This window comes from Gadus morhua, chromosome 13 (assembly GCF_902167405.1).
Source record: "Gadus morhua chromosome 13, gadMor3.0, whole genome shotgun sequence".
Classification (NCBI taxonomy): domain Eukaryota; kingdom Metazoa; phylum Chordata; class Actinopteri; order Gadiformes; family Gadidae; genus Gadus; species Gadus morhua.
The window spans coordinates 26,577,779-26,599,475 of NC_044060.1; the positions used below are offsets into that span (position 1 = coordinate 26,577,779).

General features: G+C 44.7%; 1 non-coding gene across 1 annotated transcript; it reads left to right on the forward strand.

The window, feature by feature from the left end:
• The first annotated feature begins 941 nt into the window (after positions 1 to 941).
• Positions 942 to 1,095, forward strand: LOC115557898 (5.8S ribosomal RNA). The gene has a single exon (XR_003979277.1). It is a non-coding gene; the product is annotated as a 5.8S ribosomal RNA (ribosomal RNA).
• The last annotated feature ends 20,602 nt before the right edge of the window (positions 1,096 to 21,697 follow it).

The following is a 21,697-nucleotide window of genomic DNA, read 5'->3' on the forward strand; positions in this document are numbered from 1 at the left end:
AGCAATAGGGTAATCCATTAAAAAGCCGTTCAAAACCCCTCTTGACTTAACATTCATACTGGAACAGAGGGATCTCATACATCCCTATGCGCCATCAACCTGTTAGGCAGAGACCTGTTGGTTTCCCTGCAGATCACAGAGCACGACCTTAAACTTTAAACAGAGCACGACCTGCAACTTAAAGAGCACGACCCCTACACACCTAGTCTGTACCTTCAAACACTCTCTTCCCCTCACTTCCTTATTCATATTGTTGAAAGAAGAAGGCCATACCCCTTCCTATTATTAGTTCAATTGAAGGCTTTTTCTTATTGTTCTCTCTTCCCCTTGCTCCCTTCCACCCTAAACACCTGGTCATGTGTTGGAACCAGAATGTAAATTTAGTATATTTGTTTGTATATTTGAGGGTCTGTGTGTGTCTGGGTGCTGAAATACGGGGGGCCAGTCCCTAGTTGATATCGGCAGAACACGCAAGTATTTGTGTAGGTTGTAATCACTATTTTTTGATTCACCAACATTAATAGTTGAAACGATCTATAAATGTTTGCATTTGTACTCAATTATTCTCTTTTCTCTTCAGGCCTTTGCAACCCGAGCAGTGATGGATGCCCGGCATTCATCATTTTAATTGTTTGCATCACTACAAGTATTCTCTTTTCTCTTCAGGAAGCGGCAGTATAAGCAGGAACGAATGCCTAACACTCACAGACATTATGTTTTTCCAGGTTGCTGGGCCCTTCTGTCTATTTTCATGCGTTTTGTGTAGCAAGACAGGAGTGCAATAGACACTGGTTGTGTCATGCACATTGATATTAGAGAACCAGGATGGTTCAAATAGACACGGGGTTCAACTGCTAAAATAATATGTCTAATTAATAAATGGTGCACATGGTTTTAACCGGTGCACAAGGAGGGAGTTAGCTCTTTTGTAAAAAAATTACAACTCTTAGCGGTGGATCACTCGGCTCGTGCGTCGATGAAGAACGCAGCTAGCTGCGAGAACTAATGTGAATTGCAGGACACATTGATCATCGACATTTCGAACGCACCTTGCGGCCCAGGGTTCCTCCCGGGGCTACGCCTGTCTGAGAGTCGCGTTGGCAATCAATCGGAACCAAGGGACGGTCCTCCAGGGCCCCTCTTTCTTCCGCGGTTGGGGCGTCGCAGGCCTTTCGCAGGCCTTCGTCCCCCTAAGTTCAGACGTCCTTAAGGGACCCGGTGAAGTTCAAGGCGTCGCGCCTGTCGTGGTCGGCCCCCTCTTCTCCCCCCAGTCTCCTCCGCCTCACGGCGGCCAGGAATGGCGCTCGTCTGCACGCGGCAGCCGGTGGATGACCCCGTGTCTCCGTCTAAAGCTGTCTGCGTTTTCCGACGTTTGTCGAGGCCACCTGGCGGACGGTGCAGGGTGGTTCGGTGCAAGTTGCGAGGGAGTTAGCTCAACTGCTGTAGTTCAATTACAATACATTTTGCGAATATTAAATCTACATGGGTAAAATTCTGCACTAACCAACTACTATATACGAATAAACTGAATAACACTGCGTGAGATGTTCAAAGGTCAACTATTGCTTCCATTGGAGCGATTGCAATAGATATAATATCGTACAACCAATATGCATGAATTATCTTGTATTCAATAATTAGGGAAGCCGGATTCCAGAACCGAAAGAGGTCAGATGAAAAGTGACCAACCCTGGGGTCTTACATCAAGCAGATCCCTGTACAAGAGTTACACGGTGATCTTGGGATATAGGGTTAATTATCTAGACTCCACAACATGAACGATTTGCCTTTAAAGTTGTCCATAGCATGCATACCGCTCGTCCACAGAAGTCCGGGGAATATCCGGGCCTGGGATTCTTATTAGAAGAGTTCTGGGATAACCTGCCTCGTAGGAGAGCGGAAGAGTCCCCCCCAATAGAGGACCCTGAGGACAAGCGGTAGAAATGCATAGTTCAACAGACCTGACGAGGTCTGAGTACCAAAATAAAAAAGAATAAAATATATATTTCCTTACAAATTATGATAATAACAGACATTTCAATAAAAGTAATCTAGTTATCTATGGTTAATAATTGGCAATATTTACAATTAAATTAAATAAGTAGGATAAAATGTTATCCATAATTCATCAGCGGGTTGGCTGGTAACCTGAAGGTTGCCGGTTCAATCCCCGGCTCCTGAGCAAGGCACCTAACCCTGACTGTTAGCTCCCAACGAGCTGGCTGTCGCCTTGCATGGTTGACTCCGCTGTCGGTGTGTGAATGTGTGCGTGAATGGTGAATGTGAGGCAACATTGTAAAGCGCTTTGGGTGGCCGATGGTCAGAAAAGCGCTATATAAATGCAGTCCATTTACATTTACATTTATTTACATCCTAATTGTGATTGTCAATATACGTGTTACGTTTTTCCTTACACGACGGGCTATGTAGACAGTGGATACTCGATTATTAAAATATATCACAACCAGTTTAATGGCCAACCAAAACGCACAGCCATAACATGACCCCGACTGTCCCCGACTGGACCCCGACTGACAACGTTCCAGTGACAACAGAAGTGTGTTGCCTAATATTGAAAATGCAGATTTTTTATGTTATGATATTTTGTTAATGTTACGAATTTTGGTTTTGCATGTTTGTGTCTTCCCATGTGGTCTTGTCCCCCTGTTATTCTGCAGGGTTGTTTAAAATGTAATCCTTTGAGGTTAATGGTCAATCTGTTCTCACTCTGTTCAAAAGGAGGATAAATATACCATATGTGAATGTCCTCTCGTATGTGTCAGAGCCACCAAGATAATGGAGGTTACTCGACTGTTACATACACGAGGGGATATTGAAAGCATACCACATATAAAACTTAAGATAATTAGGAAATAGTTTATTATAATTGACTTACAATAACATTTGTTTCAACCGATAACTTCTGAATTTTTCTTTTCGGTTCAGTTTTTGTTTTGTTTATAGAATATCACCATATATTTATTACCCAGATGTGCATAATTGCTGTGAGTTTGGATGACTCTTATTCTACCTACTTTAGACAGTTTTAATTGACCTGGCTCAAAATTCCCCCCATAGACTTGGTGTCAGACGTAGGATTGTGGCACTCCTTGGGAGCCTCCGAGCCGCACGTCGACTGACTAATCGTTCCTGCGGGTTCTGGGATGGTGACGGTGGGGCTCATGGGGAGGCTCCGGGAGAGTTGGCAATCACGGGCTCCTTTCGGGGAGAATTCAAGTGGGTCAGGATTACAAGGTTAAATTAATGTATCAATTTGATGTTGACCAAAACAAAAAAAATAAATAAAAAAGTAACAACTAGATGAGAGCGTGTCTATGTTCCCCGGGTCCTATGTTCCCCGGGTCCTATGTTCCCCTCTTTGTATGAGACTGGGGAACATAGGACCCTTTTCTAAAAAAAAGGGTCCTATGTTACCCGCTTTTCCCAAAAAGGGTCCTATGTTCCCCGATATGTATGTGACCGGGGAACATAGGACCCTTCTTTTTAAAAAAAGGGTTCTATGTTCCCCGGTCTGTTACTTTTTCCATCATTACTGCCAAATTCCGGCCGAGATAACTACCATTGCATGTCTTTACCTTTTGTGGAAGAGGGAGGCGCACAGAGCTTTTGGCCGTGATATTATTATACAATTATATTATATTATATACTATCATATAAAGAGCTACGGGAGTTGCAAACGGCAACAATCACTTTATCCTCCATGCTGCAGTTCACCCCGGACTGCGCTGCACTGAGTTGGCCGGTTGAACGCTGATTGGCTGTTACACACGAATATCGCATCAAAGTTTAAATATTTTTAAAGATTGATAGATTGCGGGGAACATAGGAGCCTTTTCTGGGAAAAGGGTCCTATGGTTCCGGTGCTAAAACGTTTCTCGAACCGGTACTTAAAAAAACGAAACGGCAAACACTTGCATACATGCACGACTTGTTATGAGTTTCACATTAAGCAGAAAGTCAGCGGACACTGAGTTGAATTGCAACGGTGTTTGCTAGCCTACTTGATATGCAAGATTTACGGTTAGCACTAAATTACTCGACTTACCCGAAGAGGCTGCTGTGAGTGCTGTGACTGATAAATATCTTTTTAAAAAATAATTACAAATAATTTTAATTACTCACTGAAAGCAGGCAGGCACGCATCATGGTGCAACATTACTGCCAAAGTCATATTAAGTAATATAGCTCAGGGGCCGTATTCACAAAGGATCTTAGGGCTAAAAGTAGGTCCTAACTGGCGAATTTAGGAGTAACTCCTAAAAATAATGGGCGTGTCACTCTTAAATTTAGGACTCCTAACTTTTTTCACTAAGAGCAATTCAGAAAGTATTTTAGGCCTAAAAGTAGCACCTATGTCTAGGAGAGCTTAAAAGTCCTCAAGAGGACTCCAACTCACTAAGACCTATTCACAAAGGATCGCAAAATGGCTGCGAGACGAAATGTGTTGGAGACAATGGAAGACTGTGAGTTGATATAAGAGATATAGGCTAAATCGTGAGGGCATTAAAATTGTTGTGGAGTTAGTGCGGAATGCAATAACATCCCCGACTAACAGAAACAATCCGATTAGTCCCGAAATAAAATGTTTGGCAACACTGCACTATTTAGCAACAGGGAAAATGCAACTTTGCAATGCCGACGATTTAGGAATATCGCAACCATCAGTCAGCCGTGCCATAAACCAAACCATCAATGCGCTCTCTAGACCACATATAATCCAACAGTTTATCCGGTTTCCTTTGGACATTCAACATTTACACAGGATCAAAGCCAACTTCATGGCAATTGCAGGTATGCCCGGTGTGGTCGGTGTTATTGAGGGGACGCACATAAAAATAATCGCGCCATCAAATGACAAGGACGCGTTCGTCAATAGGAAGAAGGTGCATTCCATCAACACGCAGGTTGTTTTTGATGCAAATTTTAACATACTGGATGTTGTTGCAAAGTGGCCTGGAGCTACCCATGATTCGCGCATTTTAATGGAGAGCGGTCTGAGGCAGCTTTTTCAGAGGCACCATGTACCAGTTGGGTGTCACTTGCTGGGTGACAATGGCAATCCCTGCAAGACGTGGCTTTTGACACCCTACCTCAATCCACAACCGGGAGCACAGTTAACGTATAACATGTAAGTTATTACGCAGATTACGCTTAGTCCTATGCGTAAAACACATCGTATTGGCTCTTTGACGCCTTTCATTTGTTGTATCCATATTAATTATTGTTAACTGTTTTCCTCCATATATGTTAGAGCACACAAACATACACGAAATGTTGTGGAGAGAGGAATTGGGCTGATGAAACGTCGGTTTCATGTCCTCCACGGCGAAATTCGCCTCACCCCAGAGAGGGCAAGCACAGTAATCACTTCACTGTATGTGCCATTCTCCACAACCTCTGCAAGCGGAGGAACATTCCACAGCCAGAAGATGATGACGACGATGAAGAGGACGATGATGATCAACATGACGAGGAATTTGGCCGTGTGGAACCGAGTGGACTGGCATTTAGGGATCACTTTGTGAATACACATTTTAGATAAACACCTTGGCACAAATCAGTCAACACACATTTGTGTAGTTCACAACATTTATTTTCTTTCAATTTTTCCATCTTAAAACAGTAATATTCAGTCTTCATTTTTATTAGCCGCTCTTTCGCTTTGAGGACCTTTCTTTGCCTTTTTAAAACCCTCTGTTCTGGACACCATGTGGTTTTATGTTTGGTAAATCCCCTAGTGGCGCATGTAGTGTCAGTCTACATGCGGCAGTCGAGCGATGACTCCCAGCTCCACATTCTTGTGCCATCCTTCGATCTGATAGCTGTTTCACGCATTGTCTGTAAGTTAATGTTTAAGTTGGAAGTATATTGACCTAGAAAAACCCTTTATTTCCAGCTTTTAGCGAGAATTATGTTTATTTCTCAACACGTTTATCTTGTACATCTACATGCTATGTTATGCCTCATGCTTACCCGTTAGCATCATTAGGCTTTTTGCTAGCCTCTTAATTCATGTTCATTTGTTAGCATGTTCACTTGTTGTTAGCATAGCCTCCATTTTGTGTCCTTTTCATACTTCTTCGGAACTGTAATGCCAACATTTCTTTTTATTCTTGTGTTACAGTTTTACAATCTACGAGCTTTACTAAAAACTCTCAATACAGAATCCCGTTCTCCTCGAGTTATTGAAGTTCATGTTTAACTGGCTGGATAGCTGGATGTTCATCTAGTGAGAACAGTACAGTAAAAAGACAGCAATACAACAAGTTGTACACATCGGAGAGCATTCATGTGGAACATCATCCGTCTCAAAGCAGCCATTAGTCACATTTAATCTCAAGATGAGTCAGAAAAGTTCCAAGACTGTCAAGGAGCAAATAGAAGCCATGCACAGTGAAGCTAACCGGGAAACCCAGTCTCTGAGTACTCGTTCCAGAACAAGTACTTCATCTTCCAGTTCAAAGGCCATTCTTGCCGTCGCGAGAGCAAAAGCCACAGCAGCCGAAGCCAGAGCGTCCTATGCTCAACGGGAGATAGATTTAAAGGTCGAACAAGCCCGCTTAAAAGCCACGTTCGGAGCCCTTCAGGTAGAAAAAGAAAGAGACGCTGCCAATGCCAAAGTGGAAACGTTGGAAGCTGGCTTAGCTGAGAGCGAGCTAGGATCCGCAGCCAGAAAACCCATTCCCCTCTCACCTCAAAAACGCCTACAGCACACTGAGGAATACGTGAGGGAGCAGGCCCGCATCAAGTCAACATCCCTACCCATTGTGGACGATGTGGAAGGAGAGCCATTTCACTTACCCCAGATTACAGGCCGAAGACAAACTGGGCCTTCACACGATGGTTGTGCCGGACTTCCTGTTAAGGAAGAGCATGGGATGGACACCATGAGGAATCAGCCTTACAGTCAAGAACAAGCTCCCACTCCCTCCAGCCAAACCCCATTTAGGGCACAGTACGACAGAACACCCACCAACCATGATCTCCCAAAGTGCCTAGCCCGCAATCAGCTAGTGACATCGGGCATAATCACCTTCGGTGATAAACCAGAGAACTATTGGGCTTGGAAATCGTCTTTCGAAAGCGCCACCGCTGGTTTAGACCTAACCGCAGGAGAAGAGCTCGACCTTCTCAGTAAATGGCTCGGCCAAGAGTCTTCGCAGCACGTTCGCAGGATCAAGGCAGTCAACATCAGACGCCCACAAACTGGCCTCGACATGGCTTGGGAGAGGCTGGAAGAGACGTACGGCTCACCCGAAGCCATCGAGCGAGCCCTTTTCTCTAAGTTAGAGCATTTTCCAAAGTTGACTAACAAAGAACCGCAAAAGCTCCGCGAACTTGGAGACCTGTTGATGGAGGTCGAAGCAGCGAAGCTAGACGGCTACCTACCTGGTCTATCATACATGGACACATCCAGGGGGGTTCACCCCATCGCAGAAAAGCTACCATATAATCTGCAAGAAAAATGGATGTCGTTCGGTCCTGACAACCCTCATGGCTGAAGTCAGCGCCATCATCAATGCAAGGCCTCTCATTCCTGTATCTTCTGATTCAGAATCTCCTGTCAGAATCTCCTGATAAACACGTTTATCTTGTACATCTACATGCTATGTTATACCTCATGCTTACCCGTTAGCATCATTAGGCTTTTTGCTAGCCTCTTAATTCATGTTCATTTGTTAGCATGTTCACTTGTTGTTAGCATAGCCTCCATTTTGTGTCCTTTTCATTTTTCTTCGGAACTGTAATGCCAACATTTATTTTTATTCTTGTGTTACAGTTTTACAATCTACAAGCTTCACTAAAAACTCTCAATACAGAATCCCGTTCTCCTCAAGTTATTGAACTTCATGTTTAACTGACTGGATAGCTGGATGTTCATCTAGTGAGAACAGTACACCCTCATTTCCATCCTCAATTTCTTCTCCAACAGTGAACTGGCCCCAGCAGCAGGAGGGAGAGGAGAGCCAGTGGGTGCACCAAGAGGGAGAGTTGGAAGAGGAAGAGCAGGGAGAGGAAGAGCTGTGAGAGGAGGTGCAGCTGGAAGAGGAAGAGCTGTGAGAGGAGGTGCATCTGGAAGAGGAAGAGCTGGCAGAGGAAGGGCTAGGAGGGGGAGAAGAGTAAGAGCTGTGTGATGTGATGCTGCAGCAGGACTTTGTTCTTCATTTCTCCTGTGGGGAATATATCTATATAATTTGTCACATTTTTGGGAAGTGGGTTGACCAGTTGCACATTGTAATTCTTCTGTAAATATTAAACAAAGGTTTTTCATGGAGCCTATTGCAATCATTGCATACATACCCCTCAATCTCCTTTAGCAAATCAACTGCAGGATCAGCTGCACCCTCAAGGCCAGTTATACTTATGTCCGAGCCTAGGACGGCGTACACCACCGATGCGACCGGGGACAACGGCTTTGGTGCAGATCCTCCTCCAACAAAAAATTTCAGTTTTATTCACGTTTCATATCACTGTAGTTTTCGTTAATTGTAAATTTAAGACATGCAAATGCATTTCCCAAATGAAGGCAAGCAATGTTAATAATGGACTTACCTTTAGCCGCGACAGCTCTTTTATAGTCGGCAATCTCGAACCTACACTGTGATTGCAGGGCATACCAGCGTTTTTCGCAATCGTCGGTAGAGCGACACACAGCAGGGAAGGAAGCATTTATGTTAACACAAATTTCTTCCCATGCCTCCCGCTTTTCTTGCTGGTCACTCCAGCCCCGAATCTACCCTTTATTACCCCCCTCCGCTCCAGCACAAACTGGGCAAGTAGTAGCAATTGGTCTTGGGACCAATTGGCCTTTCGCTTGCGTTTCACTTTTTCATCATCCATCATGATAGGGGGACTTGAATTCCGGTATGGGCTGTTATTTAAAGGAAATATGCTAATTAGATAATAGTTTGCAGGGTGTTTTAATTGCCTCCTTGATTTAATGCAATTTACGTATTTTTATTGTTTGCTTTCTCTCTCTCTCTCTCTCTCTTTCTCTCTCTCTATTGAACGTGCAGGCTACAACGTCATTATCGTGGTCTGCACAAACTTGTCATCATGCGTGTATTCTGCTAACTGCACTATAACTACTTAATAGGAATTAATTTCTAGCCTAGGCTATTTCCTTGTTTTTCGGTGATGGGCTCGTCTGAACAACCAATCACCGCACTGACCGCTTCTAAACTCGTGCACGAGAATTGACGTAATCCATAGCAACGGCGCGTCACTCTTAGTGATATATCCTTAGTAAGAGTAGGTCTCAGCAGCTTTGTGAATAACTTTTAAGAATAAACTCCTACGTAAAATGTTTTAGCGCGAGTTAGGAGCACTCCTAGCGGTAAGATAAAATGCTTTGTGAATACGGCCCCAGGTGCGCAAGGCAGCCACAGGAGAGGCCAACATTGTTTTCAACCGCTCGGTACCGCGCTTTATTAATTCCCAAGTTTTGAAAAGAAAAAGTATTTGAGGCGAATAATGACTGCTTTTGATTTATTTATTTAGTTTTGAACAGAAAGTTTTGGATGCATGCATCGGCTTTGAGTTTGTTTGTTTGATACTTTAAAATTACATTCGCTCGCAACACACACACACACACACGTTCATTCACGTTCACCCACTACAACCTGCCGATCTTCAATCAAAACAACATCAAGTAGGCGATGCCACGAAATATTTCCCATTAGATCGACATGCCACTATACCGACAGTTCAATGTTCCGAAAACGGAACACATTGGTCCGAAGGTCCGTTTGTCCGACTTTTCAAAAAGGAGGCGCATTAGGCAGACGGTTCAATATGCCGAATAGGCCTACTTATAAAGAGTTTTATACCTCGATCGCTCTCTCTCTCGCACTCTCTCCCACTCTCTCTCCAAAATACAACCTAGGGCTAGGCATAACGTTCACGATTATTGGAGAGCAAAGTGACAACGCTTCACTTCATTTCGACACGATGTTTCAGCCCCATGGACAGAGAGCGTAGGTCTAATTCTCAACACGGGCACGCGCACACACACACACACACAAACACACGCACACACACACACACACACACACACTTGACTAAGTACACGGAATGAGGTATAAGTTTGACTAAATCAATACCAGCGAAATTATTTAGGCTAAAAGCCCACTGCAAACACAGTAAACAACACATATAGACCTAGGCCCTAAAGCTACTAAAGATAAAAATGTTATTTGTTTTTCACTCACCGTTTGACTTCTTTACGGGAAAAGTATTAGTCCTTGTATAACGTGCGCTTCATAAATTCACCTCTTGTGACCGTTCAAGCCCACAGCAACAGTCTGGCTTGGTTAAGTGCACTGCTGGAACTTAAAAGACGATGCACTGCCTACATCGTCTTTTATTTTTGGTTTCATAATCACACATGTGGAATTGCGCCTTGGCCTATTCGGCACCTAATGCACCTCCTTTTTGAAAAGTCTGACAAACGGACCTTCGGACCAATGGGTTCCGTTTTCGGAACATTGAACCGTCGGCATAGTGGCATGTCGATCTAATGGGAAATATTTCGGACCATTGAGACGTTGGAACAATGAGGCGTGAATTACGGCATGGCACCGTCTCGAGGCGCCCATAGGCTTTATGGTGTATGTGTTTGAAAGCCGTGACACACTCTTTTACCAGTTGGCCTGAAATACCACGCCACGCAGTCATGGACCTATAAAGAAAGTCGTAGTCGTACCATGCGTGTTTAGCGCAACATTGAAAAGGGTCCCGTCTGAAACAGTGTCGCGCAGCGCTGTGTTCCGAACTTTGTGTAATGAAATACACCGGTATGGCGGTATATAAAAAAATCTGATCCTAACGAAAATACACACCGTTATTCAGTGTGAACCGGTATAGCGCCCAGCACTAACGCAAGTTCACGCCGCAACACCATGGGGGCGGGGCAGGGGGCGTTAAAAAACGTCAGGCACCGAAATGTGCGTTCTTATTCGATCTCGTTACAACCGTTTACATCGGAACCGGTTCCCTACTTGAACCGAGTTTCGGTGCTCAACCCTAATTGGGAGGTCTGTATTCTTAGATACAGCCAATAAGACTCCAGTATGAGCAAAATCACTGATTGACAGTTTAATAACACAACAGGTTAACAACATAAGGCTTAAGGGAATATAACAGACAAAGAACAGAGGGGAAACTTTATGAGAAATAAGGGGATAATATGGGAAATGTTACGTATTTTAAGCACATAAGCTGCCCCCACATAGCCACTAGGAAGCAGGATCGAACACACAAGCTGCATTACCCTCACATAGCCACTATGAAGCAGGATCGAACACATAAGCTGCAATAACTACTCCAGCCACAGATGGCAGCATCTTTAGACAGGTGAGGATGGCGGAGCCATTACGTCACACCGGTCACGCCCACTTCACATAGGCCACGCCCACTTGACGATCACAGCGCAGAATTCAGATTGAGAGGCCAGAATTAGTGGTGGATTTAAAGGCCCACTATGCAACTTTCTTAGCCAAAATTACATTAATTATGCTGGTTGAGAGTTATTTTGATGGTTCTGCAACCATTTCTGGGTCGTTTGGTGGGTGTGTCATTGCCCAATGTCGCCTCTCCAAGGAAAAAGCGCATATGCAACTTTCTATGTTCGGACCGACACAATCCGGATGTGACGCAGCGGAAGTATCCAATCGCGCCTCGAAAATGTAGTCAGATTGTAGTTTCGAAAATGCTTTATCGCACAGACACACACCCAAACATGGCACCGGATAAACAGCCGGTTGCGAGGCAATTGTTGCATTCATCATGGATCAATCAACTGATAAGGGACCCAAGAGGCGACTGTCTGTGGAACAAAAGAAGAATGGACCAGAAAAGAGACCAGACACGAGTGAAAGGGGAACTATGCAACCTTTTTGGCTTGATTTAATATAACAGGCTAAGAGTTACTGCGATGGTTCTATTATACATTTTTGTTCGATTGTTCGTTTTGTTTCGTGCTGCTTTTGAAATTGAAAGTACCCTTGGGTGAACTTTGTCTTCGTGGTATTCTTGATGTTGATAGTCTCTGTACAAATGTGTTTGCTCAACCATTTTGTTGTGAGCCCTGTAAAAATTGTTTTCTCGACCGTTTTGTTGTGAGCCCTGTATGTTTCTAGCTTGCTTGGTTGCAACCATATAAACACCTTTGTTTCCATGGGTGTTTTGCTGTTCGTCTGTCCCGTCCCCCGGATACAGGCTGAATCCCCGAAGCCAGGTTCTTGTTTATTTAGATTATTATGTTGGCCCACACTCTTACACTGATTGTTCTGTTCAACCTAAAATAAAACAATCATAATCTAGGATATAAATTCTCCCCGTCAACTATAAAAAAGGATGGATTCATGTTTATTGCAAAACAAATACACCATTTTAAAAATGTATAACCTTGCCTGCACTTTATGAACATCTACTTCGGACATGGCTCGCGTAGAAGTGCATTGGGAAGGGTCGTCAACGAGTTGTTACGACAGTGTTGTAAAATATCTACTTCGAAGCTGTAGGGGGCGCTGTGTAGAGAAATGTGCGTGCCAAACCAAGAAAACAGCGAAGAAATGCCCGATCCTGCATAGTGGGCCTTTAATGATTCGTTTCCGTGACCCAGTTCGCGTGATTCAGTTCGCCAAGAGGAGTCGTTCGCTCGTTCGTTCATTCAGTCGAGTTTCCGGTAGCACTAACTCCACTGAGTCTGACTGACTCAGCTGAGAACCGTGCAACAGCGTGCATTCCATGATGCGATTTACCGCTACCGGAAACCTGGCTGAATGAACAAACGATTCGAGAACGACTCCTCCCAGCTCAGTCGAGTTTCCGGTGAATCGATTCACCGGGAACTCGACTGAACTGGGAGGAGTCGTTCGAGAATCAGCCTAGTTTCCGGTAGCGGTGAATCGTGCTACTGGGAACTCGTTCGTTCGTTCAGTCGAGTTTCCGGTGAATCGAATGGTGAACGAGACGAACGAGAGAAACAAACCGGTTCGGTTCGTTCGTCCTAGAGACTCGTTCATTCGAACCGGTTCGCGAACGAACGAGCCAACACTAGCCAGAATCAATAGCCGAGACTCGAAGTAGTGCACGATATTCTTTCCAATACGTGTTAGATACAATTCTATGGGGTCAGAACAGTCTCATTAATAATGAATGCACGGAGAAGGATTCACAAATGTATTTTGTGATTTATGTATAAATTACTCTCTTCTCACAAATACATTTCAATGCACACACAAATGGATATCGATATGTATAAATGTAAAATGTATCCATAAACAAAAAATAAATATATGAATTAAAAAAATATTTGCAATTTTCATCAAAATGTATTTGGATGTTGTTACATTTATATACAAACTGTTAAACTTGAATTTACAAGACGCTTTATTTGCGAACTTGTTTGCATTTTTCGGTGAACTGGTCTGTGTTTATATGGGGATTTTTGAGACTCTCCTGACGTGGCTGGATTCACAAATGCATTTTTTTCAACAAGGAACTCTCTGTAGCCAATCAGAGCCTCCCTCGTTTTCAGCCAATCACATGAATGCAGTGACTGCGTTTTTACATTGTCGGTGCCGTTTAATACTTTAACGACACCGACAATCCGGAAAAAGGGGTCGAAACTAGATGGAAAAAGTATGTAGCTAAACGTGACGCAGCTTTTACTTTTTCGCCATCTAGAGATTGTTCCACATATAAATACAATCCAGTTCACACACAAATGCAAACAAATTCTTAACAAATATAACTTACTCAGTTGGGAAAATATAATTAAAACACAGTGATGCATGCCTAATCTTTAAGATCCTTAATGGGAAGGCTCCTCCACCACTCTGCACTTTTATACAGCAGAAGTCATCCAGCAGCAGAACCACAAGGTCTGCCTTAAGAGGGGACTGTGTAGTCCCTCTTAGGTCCAGTTCCTTTGGCCAACTATACTTTTCTGTGAGAGCATCTAAACTATGGAACCAATTGCCAGTGGACATTAGAAACTCCACCTCACACCATACATTCACACACCATCTTAAGGGCTGGCTTTTGACCATACAAAAATGTGAGCACCTCTCATAATACATTAATGTTTGTCTGCCTCTATATTGATCCCCTAAGGGTTGTATGGCTGTATGGTTATATGTCTTATGTTTTAATGGAGCCAGTCCTATGGCATTATGTTTTATTACTGTATATCAATTGCTGTGTGATTTATTATGTTATTTTATTTTCAGCCACCATGTGCCTAGTATAACATCTTGCCAAAGGACTACAGTTGAAAATTAGCCTGCTGGCTAACACTGTCGCATTTACAGAAATGTTAATCAATGTGCACTGTCCTTTAAATAAATAAATACAAATAAATACAAATGAAAAAGTGTCTTGTTAATTCAAATTTAAGTTTGTATATAAATGTAACAACAACCAAAAAAAAAAATCGTGAAAATTGCAAATATTTTTTAATTAATGTATATATGGATTTATATTACATTTATTTAAAACAAGGCACATTTGTGTGTGGAACAGAAATGTGTTTGTGAAACTTATTTTGTGTATGGATTTATTTTACATTTATCTCATCTCATCTCATCTAATTTTCGTCCGCTTATCCGGGGTCGGGTCGCGGGGGGAGCAGCTCAAGCAGGGGGCCCCAGACTTCCCTTTCCCGGGCCACATTGACCAGCTCTGACGGGGGGATCCTGAGGCGTTCCCAGGCCAGTGTTGAGATATAATCTCTCCACCTAGTCCTGGGTCTTCCCCGAGGTCTCCTCCCCACTGGACGTGCCTGAAACACCTCCCAAGGAAGGCGCCTAGTGGGCATCCTTACCAGATGCCCGAACCACCTCAGCTGACTCCTTTCTAAGTAAAGGAGCAGCGGCTCTAATCCGAGTTCCTCACGGATGGCTGAGCTTCGCACCCTATCCCTAAGGGAGACGCCAGCCACCCTTTTGAGAAAACTCATCTCGGCCGCTTGTACCCGCGATCTCGTCCTTTCGGTCATCACCCAGCCCTCATGACCATAGGTGAGGATAGGAACGAAGATCGACCGGTAGATCGAGAGCTTTGCCTTGCGGCTCAGCTCTCTTTTCGTTACAACGGTGCGGTAAAGCCAACGCAATACCGCCCCCGCTGCTCCGATTCTCCGGCCAATCTCACGCTCCATAGTACCCTCACTCGCGAACAAGACCCAGAGGTACTTGAACTCCTTCACTTGGGCTAAGGACTAATTTCCTACCCGGAGTAAGCAATCCATCGGTTTCCTGCTAAGAGTCATGGCCTCAGATTTAGCGGTGCTGATCCTCATCCCAGCCGCTTCACACTTGGCCGCCAGCCGATCCAGTGAGTGCTGAAGGTCACAGGCCGATGATCCCATGAGGACCACATCATCTGCAAAAAGCAGTGACGAGATCCTCAGACCACCGAACTGCAACCCCTCCCCACCACGACTACGCCTCGATATCCTGTCCATGTATATTACAAACAGGATTGGTGACAAGGCGCAGCCCTGGCGGAGACAAGCACCCACTGAGAACGAAACTGACTGGCTGCCGAGGACGCGAACACAGCTCTCGCTTTGGGAGTACAGGGATTGGATGGCCCTGTGGATAGACCCCCTTACCCCATACTCCCGCAGCACCTCCCACAGTTTCTCCCGGGGGACCCGGTCATACGCCTTCTCCAGATCCACAAAACACAAGTAGACCGGATGGGCATACTCCCAGGCCCCCTCCAGGATCCTTGCGAGAGTGAAGAGCTGGTCCGTAGTTCCACGTCCGGGGCGAAAACCGCATTGTTCCTCTTCAATCTGAGGTTTGACGATCGGCCGAACCCTCCTTTCCAGCACCTTGGAGTAGACTTTACCAGGGAGGCTGAGAAGTGTGATACCCCGGTAATTGGCACACACACTCTGGTCCCCCTTTTTGAACAGGGGAACCACCACCCCGGTTTGCCACTCCTTTGGCACTGTACCCGACTCCCACGTGATGTTGAATAGGCGTGTCAACCATGACAGCCCCTCAACACCCAGAGCCTTTAGCATTTCTGGCTGGATCTCATCAATCCCTGGGGCTTTGCCACTGCGGAGATGTTTGACTACCTCAGTGACCTCCACCAGGGAAATTGACGACGAAACACCATCAACCTCGAGCTCTGCCTCCAACATAGAGGGCGTGTTATTCGGATTCAGGAGTTCCTCAAAGTGTTCCTTCCAACGTCCGACGACCTCCTCAGTTGAGGTCAACAGAGTCCCATCCTTACTGTACACAGCTTGGATGGTTCCCCGTTTCCCCTTCCTGAGGTGCCGGATAGTCTTCCAGAAACACTTTGGTGCCGACCGAAAGTCCTTCTCCATGGCCTCTCCGAACTTCTCCCACACCCGCTGCTTAGCCTCCGACACGGCAGCAGCTGCAGCCCTTCGGGCCTGTCGGTACCCTGCAACCGAGTCAGGAGTCCTCCAGGATATCATATCCCGGAAGGCCTCCTTCTTCAATCTGACGGCTTCCCTGACCACCGGTGTCCACCACGGTGTCCGAGGGTTACCGCCCCTTGAGGAGCCTAAGACCCTGAGGCCACAGCTAGCCACCGCAGCTTCAGCAATGGAGGCTTTGAACACCGCCCACTCCGGCTCAATGCCCCCAACCTCCACAGGAATGCCGGAAAAACTCAGACGGAGGTGTGAGTTGAAGATACCAGGGCGGGGGCCTCCTCCAGACGTTCCCAGTTCACCCGCACTACTCGTTTGGGCTTACCAGGTCTATCCGGAAATTTCCCCCATTACCCTGATCCAACTCACAACCAGATGGTGGTCGGTTGACAGTTCCGCCCCTCTCTTTACCCGAGTGTCCAAAACATGCGGCCTCAGATCAGATGACACGATCACAAAATCGATCATTGATCTTCGGCCTAGGGTACTCTGGTACCAGATACACTTATGAGCACCCTTATGTTCGAACATGGTGTTTGTTATGGATAATCCATGACTAGCACAGAAGTCCAATAACAAACGACCGCTCGGGTTCAGATCAGGGAGGCCGTTCCTCCCCACCACGCATCTCCAGGTGTCTCCATCGTTGCCCACGTGGGCGTTGAAGTCACCCAGCAGAACTACGGAGTCCCCTACTGGAGCCCCATACAGGACTCCATTCAGGGTCTCCAAGAAGGCCGAGTACTCTGAGCTGCTGTTTGGTGCATACGCACAAACAACAGTCAGAGTTTTCCCCCCTACAACCTTTAGGCGCAGGGAGGCGACCCTCTCGTCTACCGGGGTAAACTCCAACACCGCGGCGCTCAGCCGGGGATTTATGAGTATCCCCACACCCGCCAGGCGCCTCACGCCTTTGGCAACTCCGGAGAAGAATAGAGTCCAACCCTTATCCAGGAGTACGGTACCAGAGCTGAGACTGTGCGTGGAGGTAAGCCCCACCAGATCTAACTGATAGCGCTCCACCTCCCTCACAAGCTCCGGTTCCTTTCCCCACAGCGAGGTGACGTTCCACGTCCCCAGAGCCAGCTTCTGCCGCCCGGGTCTGGTCCGTCGAGACCCCTGACCTTCGCTGCCACCCATGTGGCTGCGCACCCGACCCCAACGGGTCTTCCCACAGGTGGTGGGCCCATGAGATGAAGAGAGGGGGGGTGCCACGTACTTTGTTCGGGCTGTGCCCGACCGGGCTCTGTACATTTATACATACCGATATCCATTTGTGTGTGCATTGAAATGTATATGTGAGAAGAGAATTTATATATAAATCACAAAATACATTTGTGAATCCTTATTCATTATTAATGAGTCCAATTTCCAACTGGGTTACACAACGTTGACAGATTATGTGTTGCGTGTGTTGACTGAGTGAGAGGTTGCGGTTGCACAGCTCAGGCTGCCGGACGGCGCTGCAAGGCGCTATTCGATTGCCTGGTAAACATATACGATAATCAGGGCTCCAAACCGGTTCAAGGAACGAAAACGAAAAGAATTTTACGAGGAACGAAAATGGCAACGAAAACCAAATGGTCTTCAACTGTTCCGGAACAATCAGTGTATGGTTGGTTCTTTGAATATTACGATATTATGTTTTTTGGTTTTTCTGATTTGGTTTTGAAGCCAAAAAGGGGAAAAAGGAATATACAAATAAACTGTATTTTTCTGTTTTTTAAATCAAACGGGAAAACTGAATATTCCAGTTGCTTGTTTTGTTTGCGTGATATTTAGATAAAACCGCAATGAATGCCGGGAAAAGGGCACGCAGATTAAAAACAAATACAGATAAAGACGTTTCAAACGTTCCATCGAGTCTCTCGCATTCCACAATGGCTAGCTTTATTGTTTTCCGTGGAGCCGGCGTCTCAGTCTGCGAGTGGACGATCTGGAAACTAAATCGGAACCTAGATTTATTCTTTGAAGGTTGTGCTCCACACAGAACCTCCTCGCCGTCATAACGGAGCACTTTGGCACCCCAGATTGCTTTAGAGCGGTACTGATCGCGTCGTGTATCTTTCCAGTGTCAAATAGCTCACGAATAAAATCAGCATAAGGTTCAAGTGCGGCCATAACTAAGGCTAAATATAAATAGACTAGTCTATTGCTGGTTTAGGTGGTTGGCTCGTTTTTCTTCGCTTTTATCCAAAGCGACTTACATCAGTTAATATACACATTTGACACACCGACGGCAGAGTCAACCATGCAAGGCTACAGCCAGCTCGTCAGGAGCAGTTAGGTTTAAGTGTCTTGCTCAGGGACACATCAACACTCAGCTAGGAGGAGCTGGGGATCGAACTAGCAACCTTTCGGTTACAAGACAGTAACAGGTTCTACCTCCTGTGCTAAGCCGATCCCTGTTTCGGGTTTAAAAAACCAACACAAACACAAATAAAATGCTGTTTATTTGTTTATTCCTTTTGCCCTTTTTCCGATTCAAAAACAAATCAGAAAAAAACAAAAAACAACTTGTTTTTTTCTGATTTTGTTTCAAATCGGAATATTCAAAGAACGAACCATACACGGATTCGGAACAGAAACGTTATTCTTAAATCTCCAAAACCGGTTAATAACGGGTTTTTTCGTTCTCTATATAGCCTATAAAATTTCACAAAAGCATAGCTTATTTCATGAAAAAAAAAAAATATTTCCGGTTGCCGCGTTCACTTCGCCGCCCGCTAAAGTCAGTGGTCACAAATTCCCACCACCATTCTGGCGAGAGGCCATATGCCATTTCAGCTGCGATCTAAATAAATAGACCTTACTCACACAGTGAAATTGCCCAGGCCTTATGTCGTTTCAAAGTCGGGATTTTAAATGTTTGCACAATGAAATGTAGAGTTAAATTGGAAGTTGTTGGAGAGACTTGGGTATTTGTCAGCAACATAGAAAATACAATATTCGCTTATGGCGGGGTTAGAAATGATTGAGCGAGCCTCTATATCTGAGGATCTCCATGGAATTAGGTATCATACAATTTACAACCAGGTAAGGAGTTTCTAGCCCACTTATCCAGAAATTATTTTGATACAAAATTATATTTATCATAGAATATAGGCTACAGTCAGCAGCAGTCTGCCTGGTATGTGAGATGGATATCGCGAATATTTTTGGATACAGCCTTTGATTTATGATTTTTGCGAATTTAGACTACTGTGTAAATTAAGGGCAAATACCAATAGGGCTGGCCCGAATTATTCGAATACTCGTTCGGAAAATTAGTATTCGAAGCTTAAATCAGTATTCTGAGCTTTTTTTCCGCGTACGTGACGTTACCAGAGCGAGGGAGGCAAACTATAAGCGACACCAAGCAGAGAAGCGAGAGAGGTGGAGGAAGAATATAGATCTTGCTTCCCTTTACTTTATAACACAACATCAGCGGGATTTCGGGAGGAAAAGTAATGGTTAGCGAAATGCTAACCTTAGCTTAGTTGTTTGTTTACGTTCGCTGTAGCGCCGCGCCAATCAACTGTGACTGGCTTGCTGCAGAGCGTCTTGGGAATAGGCTACCCGGTCAATATAATGGATATAATATGGACACATAAGACAATCAATATTCTGTATTTGTTATGGATTTATTGTACAAAGTCCCTGAAAAGATGCACGTTCCAGGATGAATTGAAAAGCTCCCGTAAGGGCTGAGATGGCAGAGAAGACAGCTGATTTGGAACGGAACAACAACTGTATGCTTCCACGGGGAAAAACTAAGGCTGAATCCGAATACTCATACTTGACTGCTATATAGTATGCATTTTGTAGTACGCCACAACCATAGCGCGTCCGAATGCTCAGTACGCATTGTGTACAGGGCTGTAGTGGTCAAATTAGAGGTGGGTAAACTATCAATTTTGTGATCAGACCAACCTCGACACAACGCAACGCAAAGTGTTGCGACTCTGTAAGGCTAGCCTGGCTTTATATTCCATTATGTTATCAATTATAGTCATATTAAAATCAATCAATGACTGTCAATGAATGTGTTTGTAGTTTATTCAAGTTATTCAAATTTCAACAGTAAAGAAAAGTATGTGTGTAGATTAAGAACTATCTATCTATGGCATGTGTGTATGTGTGTGTATTAGTATGCATGCTTTTCACAGTAGTGCCTAGAGGGCCTCCTTGTCCTCCACGTCAGGTCCTGCCTTGCAGGGGCGTGTTCTGGGGTTCATGGCTCCACTGTGCTTCACCAGCCAGGACTTCACATACATGTTGGATTGAACTTTGTGAGTGGTGGGCCATTCAGTTGAATAAACATCAAGGACGAGGACACTGTGACCAAGTGCAGACTGCATCTCAGGGGGCACACTATGATGTTCATTAAGCTGAACCCCCTCTCACACTCAGCAGTGCTAACTGGAATGAGATGGTCGATATTCAGGAGTGGTGCAAGGTTTTCTGGAATGATGCTTGAGTTATCCTTGAGTTATCCCCCTATAGCCTTCAAGAATTTTTCTGTCATCAAGTCTGAACCTTTGGGCAAGTTGTTTCAACTTGGATTCCCCATACGGTTCCTAGGGGAACAGGCCAGTTTGCTGGGAAAATAACTCAAAAGAAAATAAATAATAAAATAAAAATATTTATAATAGTCCTATATCAAATAAAAATATTTTTATTGGTTTAACCGCCAACCGCCCGAATTTAATGAAAATATTTTTTTTTTTTCGCATCATCCGCCGATCCACAGTTCAGCCGCAGAGTCCACGGCTGCAACCGCCAACCTTGCATCTCCAAATTGAGGCTTTAACATAGCTACCGAGCTATAGCGAAGTTGATACGCCAAAACCGAAGTTTGATATGGATAGTAAAACTCTGACTGACTTTCGCTCATTTTGACATTTTGACATGGGCAGTACACAGATAGCATGACTACGCATTGGCCAATCTGAATGCTCGTAGTCATTTAATAGTTCGTCAAGTAAAATTGATTTATAAATCACAAAAACAACTCATGTGAATTGATCATCTTCAGTCTTACTTTGTACTTGAGGCCTTTTTCGGGCATCTGTTGGAGTGGGAGCACTCAAATGTGTCTCTTCAAAAATCGCCTGATATCCAGGGCTAATTAATGACAGGTAGGCACTGGCAGGCATGATAATCCACAACGCGTAGGGCCATGTGTTTACATACTTCCTGTTTACATATTTTCCTGGATCCTGATTGGTGTCGCCGCCGCAGCCGCAAGGCACTGATTGGAGGGCCACA